At 49.1% G+C, this 22685-nt stretch overlaps 1 protein-coding gene and 1 non-coding gene across 2 annotated transcripts in view; both read left to right on the top strand.

The window, feature by feature from the left end:
- Positions 1-22685, top strand: part of GALNT17 (polypeptide N-acetylgalactosaminyltransferase 17) — a 1810367-nt gene that overhangs the window by 1321320 nt on the left and 466362 nt on the right. The window lies entirely within an intron of this gene.
- Positions 18595-18666, top strand: TRNAA-CGC (transfer RNA alanine (anticodon CGC)). The gene has a single exon. It is a non-coding gene; the product is annotated as a tRNA-Ala (tRNA).

Raw genomic sequence — 22685 nt, 5'->3', positions numbered from 1 at the left:
CACAAACTACGAGACCCAGGATGCAGTAATCCGGCTCTGGGTCTCGAGGCGACGCAGCAATGTGGAATGCCTCTGAGCAGGACGGTGTGCGCTGTTCTTTCTTGTCCCCACACATTTAAAACGAGAGTCTCCTTCTGCCCCACAACCGCATCAACCTCTTAGCTCAAGTGTTATTTCCGTGGGGGCTGGCGGCAGTGCCATTAGCCCAATGCGAGGAGCCGTGTCCTCGTCACCACTTCTCCGACCTGAGCTTCGTGGTGGGCAAAGACGATGTCAATACCTTGACTGGAACAGAATGCCGAAGCAGATGCCAGAAAAAGTCTAAGCCTCTTGTAGAATGCGTGGGTCTCCCAACGCGCCACTGGCAAGCGCGATAAACATCCAGCAAAATCCCTCCAAAGAAATGAAAGGCGGAGGCCTCGGTGGGGAACAAACGGAGCACACTTTATTTCACATCATTACTTCAGGCGAATGCATTTCGGCATAGTGTGCCTTCGTCAGCGCCCAGTGGAAGCAAGAAAAGGGGGTAAGTGTCCACACCTGTAGATTGTCCCGCTGCTGTTAGAATGGCTACTCCTCCCATAATTGGTCCGCCTCTTGTAGAGCGCACAGTAGGTACACAAACTACGAGACCCAGAATGCAGTAATCCGGCTCTGGGTCTCGAGGCGACGCAACAATGTGGAATGCCTCTGAGCAGGACGGTGTGCGCTGTTCTTTCTTGTCCCCACACATTGAAAACGAGAGTCTCCTTCTGTCCCCACAACCGCATCAACCTCTTAGCTCAAGTGTTATTTCCGTGGGGGCTGGCGGCAGTGCCATTAGCCCAATGCGAGGAGCCGTGTCCTCGTCACCACTTCTCCGACCTGAGCTTCGTGGTGGGCAAAGACGATGTCAATACCTTGACTGGAACAGAATGCCGAAGCAGATGCCAGAAAAAGTCTAAGCCTCTTGTAGAATGCGTGGGCCTCCCAACGCGCCACTGGCAAGCGCAATAAACATCCAGCAAAATCCCTCCAAAGAAATGAAAGGCGGAGGCCTCGGTGGGGAACAAACGGAGCACACTTTATTTCACATCATTACTTCAGGCGAATGCATTTCGGCATAGTGTGCCTTCGTCAGCGCCCAGTCGAAGCAAGAAAAGGGGGTAAGTGTCCACACCTGTAGATTGTCCCGCTGCTGTTAGAATGGCTACTCCTCCCATAATTGGTCCGCCTCTTGTAGAGCGCACAGTAGGTACACAAACTACGAGACCCAGAATGCAGTAATCCAGCTCTGGGTCTCGAGGCGACGCAGCAATGTGGAATGCCTCTGAGCAGGACGGTGTGCGCTGTTCTTTCTTGTCCCCACACATTGAAAACGAGAGTCTCCTTCTGTCCCCACAACCGCATCAACCTCTTAGCTCAAGTGTTATTTCCGTGGGGGCTGGCGGCAGTGCCATTAGCCCAATGCGAGGAGCCGTGTCCTCGTCACCACTTCTCCGACCTGAGCTTCGTGGTGGGCAAAGACGATGTCAATACCTTGACTGGAACAGAATGCCGTAGCAGATGCCAGAAAAAGTCTAAGCCTCTTGTAGAATGCGTGGGCCTCCCAACGCGCCACTGGCAAGCGCGATAAACATCCAGCAAAATCCCTCCAAAGAAATGAAAGGCGTAGGCCTCGGTGGGGAACAAACGGAGCACACTTTATTTCACATCATTACTTCAGGCGAATGCATTTCGGCATAGTGTGCCTTCGTCAGCGCCCAGTGGAAGCAAGAAAAGGGGGTAAGTGTCCACACCTGTAGATTGTCCCGCTGCTGTTAGAATGGCTACTCCTCCCATAATTGGTCCACCTCTTGTAGAGCGCACAGTAGGTACACAAACTACGAGACCCAGAATGCAGTAATCCGGCTCTGGGTCTCGAGGCGACGCAGCAATGTGGAATGCCTCTGAGCAGGACGGTGTGCGCTGTTCTTTCTTGTCCCCACACATTGAAAACGAGAGTCTCCTTCTGTCCCCACAACCGCATCAACCTCTTAGCTCAAGTGTTATTTCCGTGGGGGCTGGCGGCAGTGCCATTAGCCCAATGCGAGGAGCCGTGTCCTCGTCACCACTTCTCCGACCTGAGCTTCATGGTGGGCAAAGACGATGTCAATACCTTGACTGGAACAGAATGCCGAAGCAGATGCCAGAAAAAGTCTAAGCCTCTTGTAGAATGCGTGGGCCTCCCAACGCGCCACTGGCAAGCGCGATAAACATCCAGGAAAATCCCTCCAAAGAAATGAAAGGCGGAGGCCTCGGTGGGGAACAAACGGAGCACACTTTATTTCACATCATTACTTCAGGCGAATGCATTTCGGCATAGTGTGCCTTCGTCAGCGCCCAGTGGAAGCAAGAAAAGGGCGTAAGTGTCCACACCTGTAGATTGTCCCGCTGCTGTTAGAATGGCTACTCCTCCCATAATTGGTCCGCCTCTTGTGGAGCGCACAGTAGGTACACAAACTACGAGACCCAGAATGCAGTAATCCGGCTCTGGGTCTCGAGGCGACGCAGCAATGTGGAATGCCTCTGAGCAGGACGGTGTGCGCTGTTCTTTCTTGTCCCCACACATTGAAAACGAGAGTCTCCTTCTGTCCCCACAACCGCATCAACCTCTTAGCTCAAGTGTTATTTCCGTGGGGGCTGGCGGCAGTGCCATTAGCCCAATGCGAGGAGCCGTGTCCTCGTCACCACTTCTCCGACCTGAGCTTCGTGGTGGGCAAAGACGATGTCAATACCTTGACTGGAACAGAATGCCGAAGCAGATGCCAGAAAAAGTCTAAGCCTCTTGTAGAATGCGTGGGCCTCCCAACGCGCCACTGGCAAGCGCCATAAACATCGAGCAAAATCCCTCCAAAGAAATGAAAGGCGGAGGCCTCGGTGGGGAACAAACGGAGCACACTTTATTTCACATCATTACTTCAGGCGAATGCATTTCGGCATAGTGTGCCTTCGTCAGCGCCCAGTGGAAGCAAGAAAAGGGGGTAAGTGTCCACACCTGTAGATTGTCCCGCTGCTGTTAGAATGGCTACTCCTCCCATAATTGGTCCGCCTCTTGTAGAGCGCACAGTAGGTACACAAACTACGAGACCCAGAATGCAGTAATCCGGCTCTGGGTATCTATATCTATATATATCTATATATATATTATATATATATATATATATATATATATATATATATATATATATATATATATATATATATATATATATATATATAGATAGATAGATAGATATATATACATATATATATATACATATATATATATTGTTGGACTAGGCCCTATGTGGCTAAAGTTTCTGAGACTTTTTTGCCTTTCTCCTACACTTTTTTCTCACATTATGTTGCCGACTTAAATGCTTTGGGCACTTTGCCACTGCTGATCAGTGTCAAAGTGCAAGTGCTCCCTGTATAAAGTGTTATGGTAATTGGTTGTCCATAATTGGTATGATTGCCTTCCTAGTAAAGTGCCTAGTAAAATGCACTACATGTGCTAGGGCTGGTAATTCAAATGCTACTAGTGGGCCTGCAGCACTAATTGTGCCACCCACACAAGTAGCCCTAAAGAGAGAACTCAGGCCTGCCAATGCAGTGCCTGCACACCGTTTGCTAACTGCACACCGTTTGCTAACTGCCATGTTGTCCTGGCAAATGCACCCACTTGCCAGGCCTTACCCTTCCCTTTCCATGCACATCAGACACCCCTACAGTAGGCCCAAGGTACCCCCCTGGGCAAGGTGCAGTGTCTGTGAAAAGTAGGACATGTTCTGAGTTGTGTACCTTGTCCTAACAGTGAACTACTCCCCATTTCGTTTTTCACTGTTGCAAGGCCATCTTGCCGATTGGCCAGAATGGGGAAGGCTGTGTAATATGTTTCCAGCCTATCTTCCCATCATACCTCCTTAGGATGGAGAGGTGAAGTTTAGTGTGCCTGAACTCACAATTTAATAACACATCTTTTTGTGAAGGTGGTTTTTGATCTGTGTGTTTAGTAACCACGCTTTTAGAAGTGGCTGTTTTTTTTGTTCTAACAATTCTGTGTGTCTCTGCCTGGTTGTGGATTGACTGTCTGGATTTGAGTGTAATAGGATCTGGGAAATGTCTTGACCCAGGGGAGGAGTAGGTGACACAGCAACAGACTGACCTGCATCTGGAGTGTAGGGGGGAGGAGTAGCCCCTAGAGGTGAAGAGGCCTGGGCTGCTGCCATAACGCTCCATCTCCTGCTGAGTTATTGAGGATCCAGACCCCACTAATCAAAGGAAGAAGTAGTCACTGGCAGGGAGACACTCAGAACTGGTTTGGACAGGGGTCAGTGCCCCCCTGAACACAAAGACTTCAACGACATTTAGGGGTATAACTCTGAGAGCTGTAACCCCTGATTTTGGACTGATCAGGACTGCAAAGGATTGAAAACTACTTCATGGTCAAGAGGAACCTCTGCCAAAGGAAGAACAGCTGAAGAGACTGAAGAGAAGGACTGACCCTTGCTGTGTGTTCTGGGGCTGGCCTGCAGTTTGCTGATCTAACTAAGGAGAGGTTAGGGGACTTTGCTGGGTGCTTTTTCCAGCCTGAGACCTTTGCAAGAACTGCCCATGATCATTTGCACCAGGAGTCCAAGGACGTCTCAGCGACGCTGTGTGCGTGTGCTTCGTGCAGCCTGAGACCTTCGTGAGGTTTGTCCTGTGATCGTGTGCACCCGGAGTCCAAATGAGTCTCAGCGATGCTGTGTGCATGTGCTTCGTGCAGCCTGAGAACTTTGTGAGGATTGTCCTGTGAATGTGTGCACCCCAAGTGAGTCTCAGTGACGCTGTGTGCATGTGCTTCGTGCAGCCTGAGACCTTTGTGAGGACAGTCCTGTGATTGTGGGCACCCAGGAGCTCAAGTGAGTCTCAGCAACGCTGTGTGCATGTGCCTTGTTAAGGCCTCAGACCTTTGTGAGGATTGTTCTGTAATCGTGTTCACCCAGAGTCCAAGTGAGTCCCAGCAATGCTGTCTGCGTTAGCTTCGTGCAGCTTGAGACCTTCGTGAGGATTGCCCTCTGATCGTGTGCACCCGGAGCTCAAGTGAGTCTCAGCGACGCCGTGTGCGTGTGCCCAGTTGCAGCCTGAGACCTTCTGGGGAATGGCCCCATGCCTATGTGTCCGGGAGCAGTCTGGTTCTCTGCTTCGATCAACGGCATGACCAGAAGTGCTGCGATTGTCATTGCCATCGGCCAGGACCTGCATCCCCGGAGGAGCTGTGGGAATTCACCACCGCCGGCCCGAGCCTGCCTTTTCCAAATAGATACCTCAAACCATCACCATCGGGGGTCCGAGTTCCACTGCCCAAGATCAACAAAGTTGCATCAGAGGCCCAAGCAATGAGGAGAGGAGAGGAAAGTAAGACTGTACGCCATAGGTGATGCTCAGCGAGGGTGCGTTAGATGCCGTCTGTGGCGGGGGGCGAGCTACGAGAGAAACGCTCTCTGCCTTTCGCATCTTTGCAGTGCGAGCCTCCGCTCCAGCCCGTATCGCGGCCCGTACTTGCCAAGGAGTCGGAGTACCGGGGCTGGAGTGTGGAGCTGCACTTTGTTTTCCATCATAACAGTGTTGGGGGCATATTTTTGCAGTAGCTGACCACGAGTCAGTAAGAGAGGCATAGAGACCGTGCAGAGCACCGCGATCAGTGCCGGAGTACATTATTTTTGCTTTACGAACTGCCTGACTGTTGCATTACGAATTGCATTATTTTTGCAATAGGGACTGCCTGCTTGTTGCATTATGATTTGCATTATTTTTGCATTACGAACTGGCTGATTGTTGCATTACGAACTGCATTATTTTTACATTATGAAATGCCTGATTCTTGCATCACGTACTGCATATCATTGTATTAGGACTGCATTGGATCATTGAGAATTGCTCATTAGTATTGCAAGAACCTACAAGGGCTTGCTGGCCTAATAACTGGCAGGTGAAATATTACAAATACGCATATTTTGGATTTTTCTCGTATGGTCTCATCGTATAACTTTTTCTATAAACAGATAATTGTTTTTATGAAACTCGTGTGGAGTTCATTTGTGGTGTTATCACTAGGTTACTGAGAGCGTGGTTGCAAATACTTTACACATTTGCTTTGGAGATTTGTCTGGCTACTCGTGCCAAACTACCGAGGGGGGTGAGCAGGGGCTAACTGAGAAGGTATCCTTCCTTTCCCTGCCTTAGAAGCAAGGGTCCCTATTTGGACCAACTAGAGACCCCCAGTTCTAACAGCGGAGGATGGAAAGGGGCGACCAACTCGGTCCCCCCGAACTTATGGCAGAGTGCCTCGATCCCCCCAGGAAGCCATTTTTGGGCGGGGGGCGCGTCTCGGCTGGTATGCCCGAAGCGGCGTAGCTGGGGCGCGCCCGTTCCCGCCCTAGAGTGGGCTGGCCTAGACACTGACGCAGCCAGCCACGCCCTCGGGGCAGGCAGGGGCGGGTATACGCCCGCCCTGAAGACGGATAAAAAGGGACGCAAGACCAGAAGACATCCTCTTGTTCTTGTGCCCAGAAGCTGCACCTCCTCGCTGCACGTGTGCTCTGGACAGAACGAAGAGCCAATTTTGAGCGTTTTAATCTTTCTTTTTGTCTTCTAGATACTTCGTTTGAAAGATGCCCAAGAAAGGCGCGAAGAGAATGACGACTGACCAGATGGTTCGGGTCCTCATGAAGGAGATGTCCGAAATAAAGAAGCGGTTGGCGGAGCGAGACGGGGAGGAGGGATCGGGGCGTCCACCGGCTGGAGGGAAGCCAAAGAGGCCGAGAAGGGGGCCAGCCGGGGGAGACGTCCCGGTCCCCTGTTCCCCGCTCGAGGCGCCAGCCCCGGTACCGGCCCCGGTACCGAAGGAAGGGAATCCGATTCCCGTCGTAGTCACCCCGACATCCACTGAGGATATGCCTCCTGAGTTGGCGGCACAGTTAGCAGCGTGGTTGGGGGACAGTAGCGAGGGCGCCACGGCTGCCGAAGCGCAAGCACTGATGAAACAGTTGCGCGAGAAACGTGATACAGCCAAGGTACCCGCGCCGGCTGCGGTGATAGACAAGCCACGAGTGGCGGAAGCAGCGTTCGGTGCAGGTAAGCGGCCATTGCCGATCGCGAGGGATGAGTCAGCACCCTCTCGTAGAGAAAAATTGGGGCAACATGTTCCTTTGGCAATAAAGGAGAGGATTTGGGCGGGGGAATATGTAAACATTTTCTCCTTGCTTGTTGATCATTATGAGGTTGAAACTGTTAAGAGTCAAAAGGATCTGATGCATCCAAGTGTTTGGCGCGCAAAAATGGCCGCCTTTAAAGTGAATGAGAATGTTGGCAACTGGGGCAATGCATGGGGAATTTTTACGTCAATTTTGGGGGAACGTAGGCCTGAATTGCTCCCTGAGTTTCCAGTATATCAGTCACGAATTATGGGGTACTCGACATCGCACCAAGGTAACCAATGGTTCTGTTATGACAACCTTTTCAGGAAAGCGATGGAGCATAACAAAAGTTTAACCTGGGACTGTTATGATTCTTTGACATGGGATAAAATGAAAGAGTCAGGGATGTTGAAAATGCCGTTGGTGGGGAGTACTGTTGGTGAATCCTCCCGCCAATATGGGGGGACGCCCTTTCGGTCGGGTACGGGTACCGACGATTATCCGAGACCCGCCGGCAATGCAGGGAAGAAGGGTTTCTGTTTCAATTTCAACAAAGGTAAATGTACTAGGCCCCCGGGATCGTGTAAGTTCAAGCACGAATGTAGTGGTTGCGGGGCACCCCATCCTGAGTCCTCGTGCAGAGCCAGAACGGGTGAGAATGGGGGTAGAGGAGGCGCCAAACAGGTCTAATGTAGTCCGAGGGGCGCCTTTACCAACCCCGATTGATACCTTGGCGATGATTCCCTGGCTCAGCGAATACCCAGATCGTACTTCTGCTGGGGTGCTGCGGAACGGTTTTTCATATGGTTTCCGCATCCCGGTGGGGGACTTTCAGGGTGTCGGGACGTGCAGAAATCAACTTTCCGTCTTGCAGCATACGACTGTAGTGCAGGATAAGATCCGGAAAGAGGTTATCCGAGGTCGGGTTGCCGGCCCGTTTAGTGTTCCCCCGGTACAGAATTTTGTCTGTTCTCCTTTAGGGGTGGTCCCCAAGAAGGACCCAGGTGAGTTTAGATTGATCCACAATTTATCAGCTCCTCATGGCCTTTCTGTGAACGATGCAATTGATCCAGAGGTATGTTCGGTGCGGTACGCATCATTCGATGAGGCCGTAGCCATTTTAAATCGCTTGGGGCCCGGGACGCTGATGGCGAAATCAGATATCGAGTCAGCGTTCCGTTTGCTCCCGGTACACCCGGACGACCAACGTCTTCTGGGATTCATGTTTCAAGGTTCGTATTACTTGGATAGGTGTATGCCGATGGGGTGCTCTATATCTTGTGCATATTTCGAGAAATTCAGTAGTTTTCTACAATGGGTTTACATGAAGGAAACGGGTTTTCGAAATGTGATGCATTACCTTGATGACTTTCTGTTCCTTGGGGCCGCTGGGGATGACGAATGTGCCCGGGCCTTGACTGAATTTTGTGTATTAATGGATCGATTTGGCGTGCCATTGGCACCAGGTAAAACTGTGGGTCCCTCGACTTGCCTCGAGTTTCTGGGGATCGAGTTGGACTCTAGTGAGGGTTGTTTTCGTTTACCAGCTGCCAAAGTGTCGAAATTCAGGGCAGCCCTGCAAATGTGTATAAATGCATCTAAAGTTACGCTGCATCAATTGCAGCAATTGGTGGGGAAGTTGAATTTTGCCCTGAGGGTGATCCCAATGGCCCGCCCCTTTTCCCGTTCAATTGCCCAGGCGATGGTCGGCCTAAACGAGGGTCATCATCGCACGAGACTATCGGCTGAGGTCCGCCAAGACATGCGTATTTGGTTAGCATTTTTGGCGGATTTCAATGGTCGAGTCGTCTGGAACAAACCAGCCTTGTCCTCTGAAGAGCTTGGTCTATGGACGGATTCAGCGGGAAGCATGGGCTTTGGCGCCATCTTCGGCACAAAATGGTCGGCACAAAGGTGGCCAACATGGTGGCATGAAGAGGGGCTGACGAGTAATATTGCTTTCCTTGAACTGTTTCCCATTTTGGTGGCCCTCAGAACCTGGCCCGATGGATTCAAAAATCACTCTGTCATATTTTGGTCTGACAATATGACCGTTGTAGAATGCATCAATAGTCAGGCAGCACGTTGTAAAATGATTTTAAGGCTGCTTAAAGAAATTGTCTTACTGTGTATGCAACTGAACGTGGTATTCAGAGCGAAGCATGTCCCAGGGGTGATGAATCAGGCGGCTGATGCACTGTCTCGTTTTCAAATGCAGGCTTTCTCGGGTTTCCTTCCCTCAGCGGACCCAGAGCCGGCACCCTTTCCCGAAGCTCTCTGGTCTCTCGGTGCCCCGAACTTCGTTACCTCGTGGGAGAGAGTCTAGCACCAAGGACGAGGAAGGCATACGAAGGGGCGTTTCGGGCCTATTTAGCCTTTTTGGGGACTGAGAGAGGGGGGCTTTGGGGGCATGAGGATTGGGTAGTGCATTTTCTGATGTCCTTGCGTAGGGCGGGGAAGTCGGTGGCTACAGCCCAGAGGCATCGTGCTGCCATTTCCTTTGTTGCCAGGGCTCATAATATCCAGGACCCGACAGCGTCTTTTGTGGTACAGAAAGCGCTGCGTGGGTGGCAACGCCTTGAGGGTCGCAGAGTAGATGAGAGGCGCCCGCTAGGGCTGGATAGGTTGTCCCAGTTGCTGGCCACACTCCCCGCCACATGCTCGTCTCAGTTCGAGGCCTGTTTGTTCCGAGCTGCTTTTACGCTTGCATTTCACGGGGCGATGAGGATAAGTGAGCTGGTGGCAAGGAACAAACAGGATGTGGTGGGGGGTTTGTGCCGGGAACACGTTCAGATCTGGGGTGAGACGATGACTGTATCCTTTATCAAGTCCAAAACCGATCAAGGTGGGGTAGGGGACTGCATAGTCATTCGCAGGATTCCAGGGTCCCCCATGTGTCCGGTAAAGTGTTTAGAAGACTACCTAGCACGAAGGGTGGCATCATGGGGAGGGACATTGTTGAGACACGCGGACGCCACCCCACTGACGAAATTTCAGTTTCAGCGGGTGCTCGCGATGTCAATTACCGCAGCGGGCTTGGACCCGGGCGAGTTTGGGACCCATTCCTTTCGGATAGGGGCTGCCACTGAAGCTACAGCCAGGGGTCTCAATGTGGAACAAGTGAAACGTGTGGGGCGCTGGTCCTCCAATTGTTATAAGAGGTATGTGCGGTTGCACATGTTGTGAAGCTATGATAATGTACTAACGCTTCTTGTCTTTTGTTTGGTTTTCAGTTACGCAAGCCTTCGAGGCGGGGCGGACTATGCAGTCGACCCAACACCAGGCCAGCGGTCAGACATCACCGGCTGTGAGGAAAGAGGTGTGGGTCGTGGGCCACTCATACGTGAGGCGTGCCGCTGACGTATTCAAAGCAGGTGACATGATTCACGTAGCTGGGGAATACGGGTACAGGGTGTCCTTCTACGGAAGGGGCGGTCTCTGTATTGACCAGTTTCAGGCATTCTTTGAGGGTTTGTTAGGGCGGACGAGGTCACCGCCGTCTATAGTCATAGTACATTTAGGGGGCAATGATTTGGTCACCACCGGTAGACGACTTCTCCTAGAGGCAATGCTTTCCACTGTAAGTTGGTTGGCGAGGAAAGTTCCGGGGTGCATAATTGCGTGGTCTCATATGATCCCACGAAAAGTGTGGCGGGGGCTGTTTCGATTCCTGCTTTGAACCATTCTGTTAGAAAACTTAATAACAAAGTGAGTAGGTTGTTCCGTTCCAGGACATTGCATTCTATCTCGCATGGTTGTATTAATGATGACAGTATGTATCTAGGGGATGGTGTGCATTTGTCTCGGGTGGGAAATGAGTTACTCATAGGAGACTTCTTAGCATGGTTAAAAAACGTTGAAACATGACCTTTAGGTAGGAGTTTTGTGGGGGTCCGGATAGCCGGTCAACTATCCGGCCTGTGGCGGTAAGGTCATGATCGGTGAGCACTAATTAGTAGATCCCTATGAGTGGGCGTCACCCAACACGGATGGGAGCGCTCGGGAGAGGTGGCCATTGGCCCCTCAATGGGGAGGCGGTCCCTTCTAAGGATGGGTCGCCGGAAGTAAAGGAAAAGGCGGTCAAGGCCCCTTCCTTTGTAGGAGGGGTTACAGCCCCCTCCTGGGGAATTTCCCGGGGCCAGTGACATCTGCGACGGCAGATGCGGTAAGTTGTGTGGGGTTGGGATAAGGTCTACGATACCTTCTAGATGCCTCACACGAGTATTCGAACGACCTTTAACTGGCGTCGAGTCTTTAGGTGCCCCCGTCAAGTCAAGGGAAATTGGTAGTAGTTGCACTTGAGGTACGCCTCCGTGCTGTCGCCCCTCCCAAGTGGGAGGGGTAAGTCGGGTTAGGGATCTTGACACCGGTTATGACCTTGCCGTTGGCCCTTAAACGTTAGGATGTACAATTTCAATATGTCAAGAAAATGTTTGTAGGATGCTAGTTCGGCTAGGAGAACCTCTGTATTAGAGAATCTGTTAAGGTTAGCCAAACATCGTAATGTGGTAATGAAATTGTACATAACATGAAACGTTTAATGTTTTAATTGTGTTTTAATAAATACGGCCGGGATGGTCACTCCATCCCACTTCCAAAAAACTTCAAGAACTGTTTCCGGTTTCCCTCCTTTTGGAGATTGTGTTGAGAGGGGGTGGCGGGTATCTCGGCCATATGGAAAGGGGCGACCAACTCGGTCCCCCCGAACTTATGGCAGAGTGCCTCGATCCCCCCGGGAAGCCATTTTTGGGCGGGGGGCGCGTCTCGGCTGGTATGCCCGAAGCGGCGTAGCTGGGGCGCGCCCGTTCCCGCCCTAGAGTGGGCTGGCCTAGACACTGACGCAGCCAGCCACGCCCTCGGGGCAGGCAGGGGCGGGTATACGCCCGCCCTGAAGACGGATAAAAAGGGACGCAAGACCAGAAGACATCCTCTTGTTCTTGTGCCCTGAAGCTGCACCTCCTCGCTGCACGTGTGCTCTGGACAGAACGAAGAGCCAATTTTGACCCACCCACCAGCCCCTGAAGACAGCCAGTTGTTTGTAATAAAGTTGATTAATTTTGCTTCCATTTCGTTTACAGGTTGTGGAGTCATGTTGATGTTGAGTATAATAAAGAATGGTCGGTTTGAGTACGTTTTTGCCATTAAAGAGATTCAGATATAGTGTTGAATTTTAAGCATGCTCTTTCGGTCATAGTGGCCAATGTATTCCTAGGTTTTGTTAGCACTGTCTTTGTTAGCACTGTCGTATTTATTTTGGTAGGCGGTAAGGTCATGATCGGTGAGCACTAATTAGTAGATCCCTATGAGTGGGCGTCACCCAACACGGATGGGAGCGCTCGGGAGAGGTGGCCATTGGCCCCTCAATGGGGAGGCGGTCCCTTCTAAGGATGGGTCGCCGGAAGTAAAGGAAAAGGCGGTCAAGGCCCCTTCCTTTGTAGGAGGGGTTACAGCCCCCTCCTGGGGAATTTCCCGGGGCCAGTGACATCTGCGACGGCAGATGCGGTAAGTTGTGTGGGGTTGGGATAAGGTCTACGATACCTTCTAGATGCTTCACACGAGTATTCGAACGACCTTTAACTGGCGTCGAGTCTTTAGGTGCCCCCGTCAAGTCAAGGGAAATTGGTAGTAGTTGCACTTGAGGTACGCCTCCATGCTGTCGCCCCTCCCAAGTGGGAGGGGTAAGTCGGGTTAGGGATCTTGACACCGGTTATGACCTTGCCGTTGGCCCTTAAACGTTAGGATGTACAATTTCAATATGTCAAGAAAATGTTTGTAGGATGCTAGTTCGGCTAGGAGAACCTCTGTATTAGAGAATCTGTTAAGGTTAGCCAAACATCGTAATGTGGTAATGAAATTGTACATAACATGAAACGTTTAATGTTTTAATTGTGTTTTAATAAATACGGCCGGGATGGTCACTCCATCCCACTTCCAAAAAACTTCAAGAACTGTTTCCGGTTTCCCTCCTTTTGGGGATTGTGTTGAGAGGGGGTGGCGGGTATCTCGGCCATATGCACAGTTGTTTATTTGTTCTCGTGCAGTATAGCTAACCACATCTAACAAATAGAGTTATTAAAGCTACAACACTGAAATGCTCAGTTGCAATGTGGTTTAAAGTTAATGCATGTTAGCCTCACACACAAATTATAACAGATCCTGTAATCACTGTTCATAATAAAGATCCTATTGGATGCACATATCACAGTCAGCTTCTTAGCCACATTGTGACAACAGGTTATGGTTAAATGTGGGCATTTATTTATATTTGTATTGTGGGGTTTATAGAAAAAAGAATGAAAATGAATAGATATATAGAATATTTTTTATAATAAATGTGTACTACTCGGATTAGTGGAAGAGGTTTAAATGATTAGTTTATTTGCAATATGGTTTAGGTGTGATATTTTCATTTTGGAGGCGTTTAAAAAAATTAACATTGGAATTGAGGGTTCCAGTGTTAGATTTTCAGCAATATAAGTTGATAAATGTAGCTAGATATACGGCAAGGGTAGCATATCATTTGATAGACAGTTTAACTCTATTGTCTTGTCTGGAGGAGTTGTCCTGTAAGTAGAGTGGACACAATAGATTCTAACCATAAGAATTTCCATATGCAACACAAACACGTAAAACGTGTTTATTATCAATTAATAAATGGATTAAAAACAACTTATTGTACTGAATGACAGCAAATGCAACACCCTTCTAAATTACTGCAACATTTTTCTAGAATAACACATGGACACCTACACTCTAACTAAAAATGCAAGTTTAGACTAAAACGTTCAATGCCCCGGCAGTTCAAAGACTTTATTGACAACTTGCACTTCAACCACATGCAAAATGTAAAATTGAAAAAACCCAGAACCTTCTGATGAACACCTGCTATTAATGTTCCGCTGTGGAGCCTGTAGCAGGTCATAACAAGAGCCATTACAAAGTGCCACACCAACACCATTAATGATGCTACCAACAGACACAGAACCTCTCAAGACAATCAAGCATTGCTTCAACCTCCTGCCTGACCTTCCTATCCCACACTCCACAGTCAAGTACTCTGCCATCAACTAGGGGTAGGCAGATATCGCAGAATTTAACTCCCCAAAAAAGTCTGTGAGAATCCCCGGAGTTGCACCAACGGGCGGAAAATATCCAGCTTGCCCTGCTCACGTAACAACTTAGCGCTTGTAGCGAGAGCAGCACTGAAAATAAGCGCAAACGGCACCATGCGTTGTGCGACAGCTTGCGGCCATTTGAGTTTATTTTGCTGCTGCTTGAGTAGAATCAAGTCAAGCTGCGGTGAATCTTCTTGAATGACAGTCCTCTAACTGCGTCCTGCTGCCTTAGTAAATTGCGATAGGGGATGCCAGATCTCGCTCGCCAGCTTGCATTTTCTTGAGCCTGCAGGCGGAAAATTACGCCACATGGCAATTTGTGGAATTTGGCCTGAGAGTAATGTGGAGTGACCAGGACTCCAATAATTCTGAGGGTGAAATGAAACATTCCACCCACCCCTGCTTGCTTTTACTATAAGACCACCCCAACTAATAGCATTGTGAAGGGTTATTCTTCAAAGACAAATTAATTCCAGATCTTGCTGCCTCATTGCCTCCTTCTTTGAAAATCATGTCTTACTGTTGTTCTTCATCATAGCTTTCTCTGTAAATAATCTCTCACTTCTACTCACCATTATCAATGCTTCCTTCACTGACTAAGCATTCAAACCCATCTGAAATGTAGGAGGGTTGTCTTCCTATCGTTCCATGAGGTTCGCTGCAAAATCCTCTACTGGTTTTCTCTTTTCCAACCTCCATCATTTAATTCAGAAGGGCATCTCCAGCTCTCAGAGGATCACCTGCTGGGTCCCTCAGGGTTCCATACTTTCCTCCTGTCATTGCTTACTTTTACATGGAGCCAGCTGTTTTCCTACTCACCAACAGCATCAGAAAAATTCAGCAATATGCTGTCATTACACAACTCTACTTAAAACTCTCCTCCACTCTAGACATGCAGTGCCTCAAGCACTGCCCTCACCCTCACTAGACACAGATGTCCGGCACATATCTGTAGCTCAACCCCACATAGACAGCATCCAAGTTATTTTATTTACAAGAATAGCAAGAAAGAAACTGCACAAACCTGGTTCTATGGCATGAACCTTTAAGATCTCAGCCCAAACGTTTACCCAGTTCCAAGACACTTTAAGTAACCCTTGACGCAACTTCACACTGAAAGAAATAATGATCAAATAAGTCCCTGTTTCAGCTCCACAAAAAAAAAACATTTGACCTCGAAAGCAATTTCAGAACTGATGCTCAAGCTTTGTACTCTTGCATGTGGAAGGTGGCATCACCCTACTTCATGGCCTTCCAGACTTCATGTGGCGCCCACTAAGGGCACACTATGTCTCATCCAAGGATATGACCCAGTGACGCGTATCCATAAAGAACTCCACTGACACCCCTTACTCGTATGCCTCATCTGCAAAACCAAACCAACTGCATGATTTACAAAGCCGTCTGAGACCCTGTTTGCCTTCTCTTGCCTTTCTTGCTAACAAGTTCACAATTCCTGGTTGTTCCTGGCATACCTGTAGCCACGGTCATCAGACTAGAGAAGTGTAAACAAGAAAGTAAACAAGGCAAGAAGCTTTCTACATTGATGTACCCAGGACATGGAACAGCATCCCTGTATCCATCAGGACCACTCTAACTCTGCTCCTATTTCGGAAAGAACTTTAGGGAATGTTACATCATGATGGACTGAAATTAAACTTCTGCTCACAGAACGCAGATACCTTGCCCTTGACTTGTTGACTACTTTTTAGTGTTTGACCCTGTGCAGTGCTCCACTGATTTATTTAGTTTTTGCTATATAATCCCAACGTGCGCACATACAAATCTATCAAAATCCTTGTCTGTTGTTATAATATAAGTTGACCATTTGCCTAACTCCTTGGGTAACTAAACCTCCCATAGCTAAGTACTAAATTTCTATAATCCCTGTATGCTTTGTCGTATTCTTTAGTTCTTATAAGAAAACATGCAATATGTTGAGGTAGAGCCCTGAATTTACCAACAATAGATTAATGCAATGGTATCTGCCAGTGCCTCCAAGAATGCTAATTAGCAATTACGTAGAGTTTCAGGAGAACAGTTAGCAACTAAGACTTCTACAAAAAATCAACTCAGTGCAATAATTACACATTTGATGTGGGTCAACATTTTTATATATTATGTCCCCCGTGGTTTTCAATTAGCCATTGGCAACATAATGCTACTTCCTCAGCCAAGACCGAAGGCGACAAATTCAGGCCTCCGGCAGGAACACCATGCCCAACACAGAATAAAACACAGCGACGATGAAGGTCCTCCGAGTGGCAGGCTCCAGGTGGCCCTTCGGCAAGTTGATCAAGAACCCATGTTCCCTGAGCGTAGACATGGTCAAGAGAAGGTGGCGAGACATGATCCCCAGGGACGGAGCCTGAACCATTCAGACGGCCAAATACGGGAACACAGACACCCCCATGAGATGGGCCACCAAGGGAGCCACCACCTTGGTAAACACCCGGGGGCGGACCGAAGACTAAAGGGGAGGACGCAGAACTGCCAGCGCTGACCCTCCAGGCAGAAGCGCAGGAAACGCTGACCCATCACAGCCAGGGGGACGTGCAGATACGCATCATGGAGGGCGAGAGTAGAGAGCACCCAACCCGACTGGATCAACGGCATAACTGTCCGGAGGGTCTCCATCTTGAACGGGATCTTCCGCACAAACAAGTACAGAACCCGAAGGATGACGACCACCTGGAAAACCCTGTGATCTTCGGCACCACAAAGATGATGGAGTAGGCCCAACCCCCTCTCCGCCATTGGAACAGGGACAACCGCAAGCTTGTTGACCAAAGAACGAACTCCGTCCAACAAGGCCAGATGGCGGGAGGCATCCCGAGGAGAAGGGGACACCACCACCCCGGAATGGGAGGGAGGGGGGGACAAGAATTCGATCCGGTAGCCCCTAGACAAGACATCCAGCACCCATCTGTCCGAGGTCGTCAGGCGCCAAGCAGGAAGGAACCGCCGAAGTCTCCCACCAACCAGATGTGGACCACCAGAGAGAACATCCCCAAGGGTGGCATAGTCAGGAACGCAGCGGACCAGACCCGGCACCCCTCTGGGACTCCTTCTGAAACTCCTGTGGAAAGGACCGGCCAGTGCCACAACGACTCCTGAAGGAGGACTGGTGAAACACGGAAGGCTGGTGAAAAGACCTGGCACCAGAGAAGGAGAAACCCCCACGGGGCGGAAGGACACGAAAGGACAAAGAATACTTGCGCTCCATATGAGGTGACTCCTCCAGAAAGACACCAAATAGACGGGCACCAGTAAAGGAAGCCTCAAAGCCATGGAACGCTGGGCCGCGTCCATCTTCCAAACCCGCAGCAACAGGCCCGACGGGCAGCAATAGAGGAACCACCGGACATCGCAGAAGCCCGCACAGAAACAAAAGCAACGTCCAACAGGAATCCCGCAGGCTCTCCAAAGACTCCAGCAAATCCGGAAAACTGCCACCCACCTGCATAGCAGAAAACAGGGACTCGAAACCAGTCAGCAATGACTGGGCAACATAGGCTCCATAAATCCCAGAACGAAGAGCCAGGTGAGAGGCGCCGGAAGACACCATCAGAGACGAATCCAACTATTAGCAACACCGTCCATCAGAATGTCATCATCCGTCATGGAAGGACGACCCACAAGACTGGCCACAACGGAATCCATAGGAATGGAACCAGGCAAAGAGACCGCCATATCCTACAATGGAGAAAGCATGGACATAAACCTGGGCATGGAGAAATGATCCGGGTCCTTCCACTCCTTCAACAGAACCACGGTCGCAAAAGGATGCACCGGCAGAGAAGAGGCAACAGGCCGCCAGAATTGCGGCAAGATAACATCCAGAGAAGTGCTGGGCGCAGAATCCTCAGGAAACCCCATGTCAACCCACACATGGGAAAGGACGTAAGGCAAGAGCTCCCTGGAAATGGATATGCCCTGCAGCGCAACCGCATCAAGTGAAGACCCATCGGAATCAGCAGAGGAGGAAATATCCGACGAAAGGCAGAAATCCCAACAGCAAGCCACTGATTAGCCTTAATAACAGAAAGAGTCTCCAGAATAAGGCACCCAATCCGGGCATCAGCTCACTTCCAGTCACAGAAGGGGGGGAGGAGTCCCCACCGGAATCAGGGGAAGAGGCAGGTACAGGAGAGGAATACCTCCTCTCATGATGGAGATTGCCCATGACCAACGCTCCCAAGCACAAGGCAGCAAGAAATGAACCACAATGAAAAGAAAAACAGCGGCCAAACAGCCGGCATGCAACTACCCCTTTAATAACATTAGAGGGCAGTAGAGGGGACGTAGCTCAGTGGAAGAGCGCATGCTTCGCATGTATGAGGCCCCGGGTTCAATTCCTGGCATCTCCAGGCGTCTCTGTACTGTATCCTGGCTTAGGTTTTATTTATTTTTTTGCAACCGTTCACGAACACGGAACAGGCATGTATCTGCCCAGCGAGAAAATGGCCCCAAGAACCGGAGCGCCCGGAGCCCACCCGGGCGCCCGCCTACACCAGCACCCGGCACCTAACACGGCCGACGGGTGCAACACAGGACAATGCGCGCAAACCCAGGAAGACGCTGCCGAGACAGCCGGCAAAGCACTGCCGCCGTCCTCCCCAGTGCAGCAGGACATACAACGTGTCCCAGAGGCACACTCAGGAGCCGACACCAGGGCCCCCGGCGCCGGCGAGATCAGGGAATCCAAAGGGGAGGAGTGCGCTCCACAACAGCCCAGCGCTCCCAACCCCAAACCCCCACCTCCACGGCCGTGGTTCAAGCAGGAAAGAACATCGAGCAGCAGGAGGAAGATCCACAGCACACCAGCAGCGCGAACAGGGCAGTAAACGAAACAGGAAGACCCACGAAGCCAAGCAGCATAGGTCACCTGAGCCCAGGAGGAGAAAGGGAAGCCCAGCAGCCCCACTCCAAGGAATCCCACGACAGTCCATGGGAGCCCCCCAGAGCCCAGCAGAGGAGGATCCACATGACAAACGAAGCAGGTAAGCGCCCAGCACTCACCCCAGCGTCTCCCATCAAGTAATCCACCAACAGGAAACAAAACAGGATGTGCTTCTGGTGGTTGGGTGTGATATAGCACCTGGCCGGAGGGGGGGAGGAGCCTAAAAGCGTTTCCTGTTTTGTTTCCTGTCAGTGGAATACCTCATGAGTGTTGACTGGGTCGAGGACGAGGGACGTAGAGGTAATATAGGCAGGACCTCCTAAGAATTATACAACAGCTGGAAGAGTATTCGTAGCACAGGTATCACCACCCTGGAACAGTCTCCAAACCCCTGGTCTCAGTAAACTGCTCCCTCTATGTTACCTTTGATCTATTTCTGGTTGCTATCTGTTACCATGCTAGTGCCACTCTAAAGCTACCATTCAATAAATACAAATGAAGTGAATGAAAAGAAAAGGAAATATCTATGTATTGGAATATAAAATCAGCAGTAAATGCAGGTTAAAACCACAATTTTTCCACACTTCATCACATGAAAGTGCCCAAAGATGCCTGTGTTATATGTATGACAGAACAAAGAGATAGTGTTATCTAGAAATAGTTTTACATCAAAATTTGATGCTGTAGAGTATTGGGCAATGGGAGTACTCTGAGCCATAAATATTAACACATACTTGATACTTCATGCATCTGTAACCAGCTCAAGGGGAAAATGATTGCCCACTCTCCCAATGTAGTTGTTCACAGAAGAAATAAAATACATTGGCTTCTTAGCCAGTCAGCACCAGTAATTGCACTCACCAATCAGTTTCAAAGTTTAAAACGAGTTAAGCTGTAAATCAGACATTTACACAGAAGTTCCAAGCACCTTGTTTCTTGAGTTTAACAAAGCGAGGGCTTAACTTTACAGTCAGCCCATTAGGAGGCCTATTCAAGAGCTGCATTTTGAAGTTTGTTTGGTAGTAGTACACATAAGTAAGTAAAAATTGTTTATTAAGGTAATAAAATCCAAAAGGATAACAACATCCTGACTGAGCTAGATGACTAATAGTGCCTAGTGTCAATAGATTATCACCTAAAATCACACTGAAGCTTAGCAATAGTTAAGAACACATGATCGCGAAAAGCGCTAGTTGCCAATTATTTGTCCTAAAACACCAAAGGTAGCAATGCATCATTTAAAATGATCCTCCAGTTCGAAACAAAACATTTTAGGTTCATTAAAACATCTACGAGGCCTGTATTTAACTCCTTGCCACTTCAGTGGGAGTGAAGCCTTAACAGTAGATAGCCGGAAGTACCAAGGGCCTCATTTATGAGGCTGTGCGTCACTTTTACGCCGCCGGTGCGTCACTTTTTGTGACGTACCAGTGGCGTAAAAAATATGCGCCTTGTTGCGCCATATTTACAAAGTGACGCATCTAGGAAGATGCGTCGCTTTGTAAAGCCCTGCGCCACATTATACCTGCGCCAGGTATAATGTATGCAAGAGGGGCGTATTGACGCAAGGAAGGGTAGTAGAAGTGACGCAGTGAAATCTATGAGATTTCACTGCGTCACTTTTAGGACACCGTTGCGTCAAAATCTTGCGCCTGCCTCACAGCAGGCGTAAGACTGACCAGGCCCTTTAACATAGGCCTTTCCCCATGTGAAAGGATGCATTGCTGGAGTTGCGTCACTTTTGTGACACACTCCAGCCAATCCGTCACTTATCCACTTACAGATACGTCAGAAATACTGACGTATCTGTAACTCCTTGCGACATGATGCGTCATACATTAAATATGATGCATCAGGATTGTCGCTAGGAGTGCGCACTGAGAAGTGACTCATCGCTGCTTTCACGCAGCGATGCGTCATTTCTCATAAATGAGGCCCCAAGTGCCTATATTTCATCTTAAAAAGCCAACCTGACAATACATCATTTAAAATGACCCTCCTGTACTAAACAAAACACTTCAGTTTCATTAAAACATCTGTGGAAGTGAGAGCTGAGCTTTAGATGAAATGCATGTTAGCGCAAAGTCCCAAGAGCCCAGAATTCGTCCTATAAAGCCAAAAGTGCCCATTTAAAAATGAGTCTCCGGTACTAAATGAACATTACATTTACATTAAAAGGTCTGTGAGCAGTGTGTAAAATAATCCAGACGCCATGCCAATTCTGTCTCCAGGCCTGTGTTTCTAACTGGTTACGGGTTTCTCTGTGGAAATAGCATTTCCAGACTCAACCGAGACAGTTTTGCCACCTAAAGGTCACTCTGCTTTGTCCCTGAATTTGGTAAATCTGTGACCGCTATGGAAAAATTGCTCTCTAAACGTGCTAAGGCTAGTCAAGAGGACGTTACCGTTTGTGCCATACATGCTATGGTTAAGATCATAAAATGGCACAAACGGTCACGTCCTCTTGACTAGCCTTAGCACGTTTAGAGAGCAATTCTTCCAGTCAACAACACTGTTGAGATCCCTATAACTACTTATCTGTCTGTCATGTTTGTATGTCTTTGTGTATTTTAGACTATACAGGTTCCTCTAAAGGAGAGGTAATCCCCACAACTTGATGGTTTGTTCATTTTTTCGCACTATTTTTACTCATTGGATTTTAACTTTCACGTCCTCTGGTAGGGTGGACCTTAGCACGCCCACACTGCCGAGGTACACAATAAACATGGTCCTGAAGAAAGCCCAGTAACTATACACATAAGGGCTGAAACATGTCGACCCCACCTTGAGTGGAAATAACCAATACATTAATTGGCAAATTTCCCTACACATATTTTAACCTTGTCAGGCTGACCGCTGAATACAATTTTTTTCTTTCTGGTACAGCTTATGACAATTTTAACTTCACGTATTTTTCACATCACTGTCACAAACAAAAACCTGCTCAGCACTAACCTGGAGTTGTAGCACACCAGGGAGGCATTCGGCTTCTCCTGGTGGGCCCGATGATGAAGCATGTCACCACCCAGGGTGGTGAGTGAGGGCTTCTAATAAATCCCTGCAAGACTTCCAATGCGAATCTTATAGGAAGATCTTCATCTCTGAACCTGTGCTAATTTTCTGTTTTACTAATCTGCACCATATGTTCAATTGTTGAAATAGAGGAGGTATTTGGCTATTGATGGTTATTTAAACTACTCCAAATAACAGAGGGGTATATTCACAAGAACGTGTGAGAACTACCGCAAGAGTAGCGTAACGCAACTTTCAACATCGCAGCCCATAGGAGTAAAATAACCCCATGGCAACGTGGAATTCACAACAAGGCGATAGTCACACAATAATGTGTCAAATGTCTCCGTGAAAAGCAACACCATATTGCAAAAATGGGAAACAGGTCAATCGCGGTCCCAAAATCCGAGAAAACCAGCCACTGGCCTACAAATCCCAAGCGTCTGACGGGAAACAGCACTATATAAAAAAAAG

The sequence above is a fragment of the Lissotriton vulgaris genome, chromosome 2_1 (assembly GCF_964263255.1).
Source record: "Lissotriton vulgaris chromosome 2_1, aLisVul1.2, whole genome shotgun sequence".
Classification (NCBI taxonomy): domain Eukaryota; kingdom Metazoa; phylum Chordata; class Amphibia; order Caudata; family Salamandridae; genus Lissotriton; species Lissotriton vulgaris.
The sequence above is the reverse complement of the archived record's forward strand: the minus strand, read 5'-3'. Positions and strand labels throughout refer to the sequence as shown.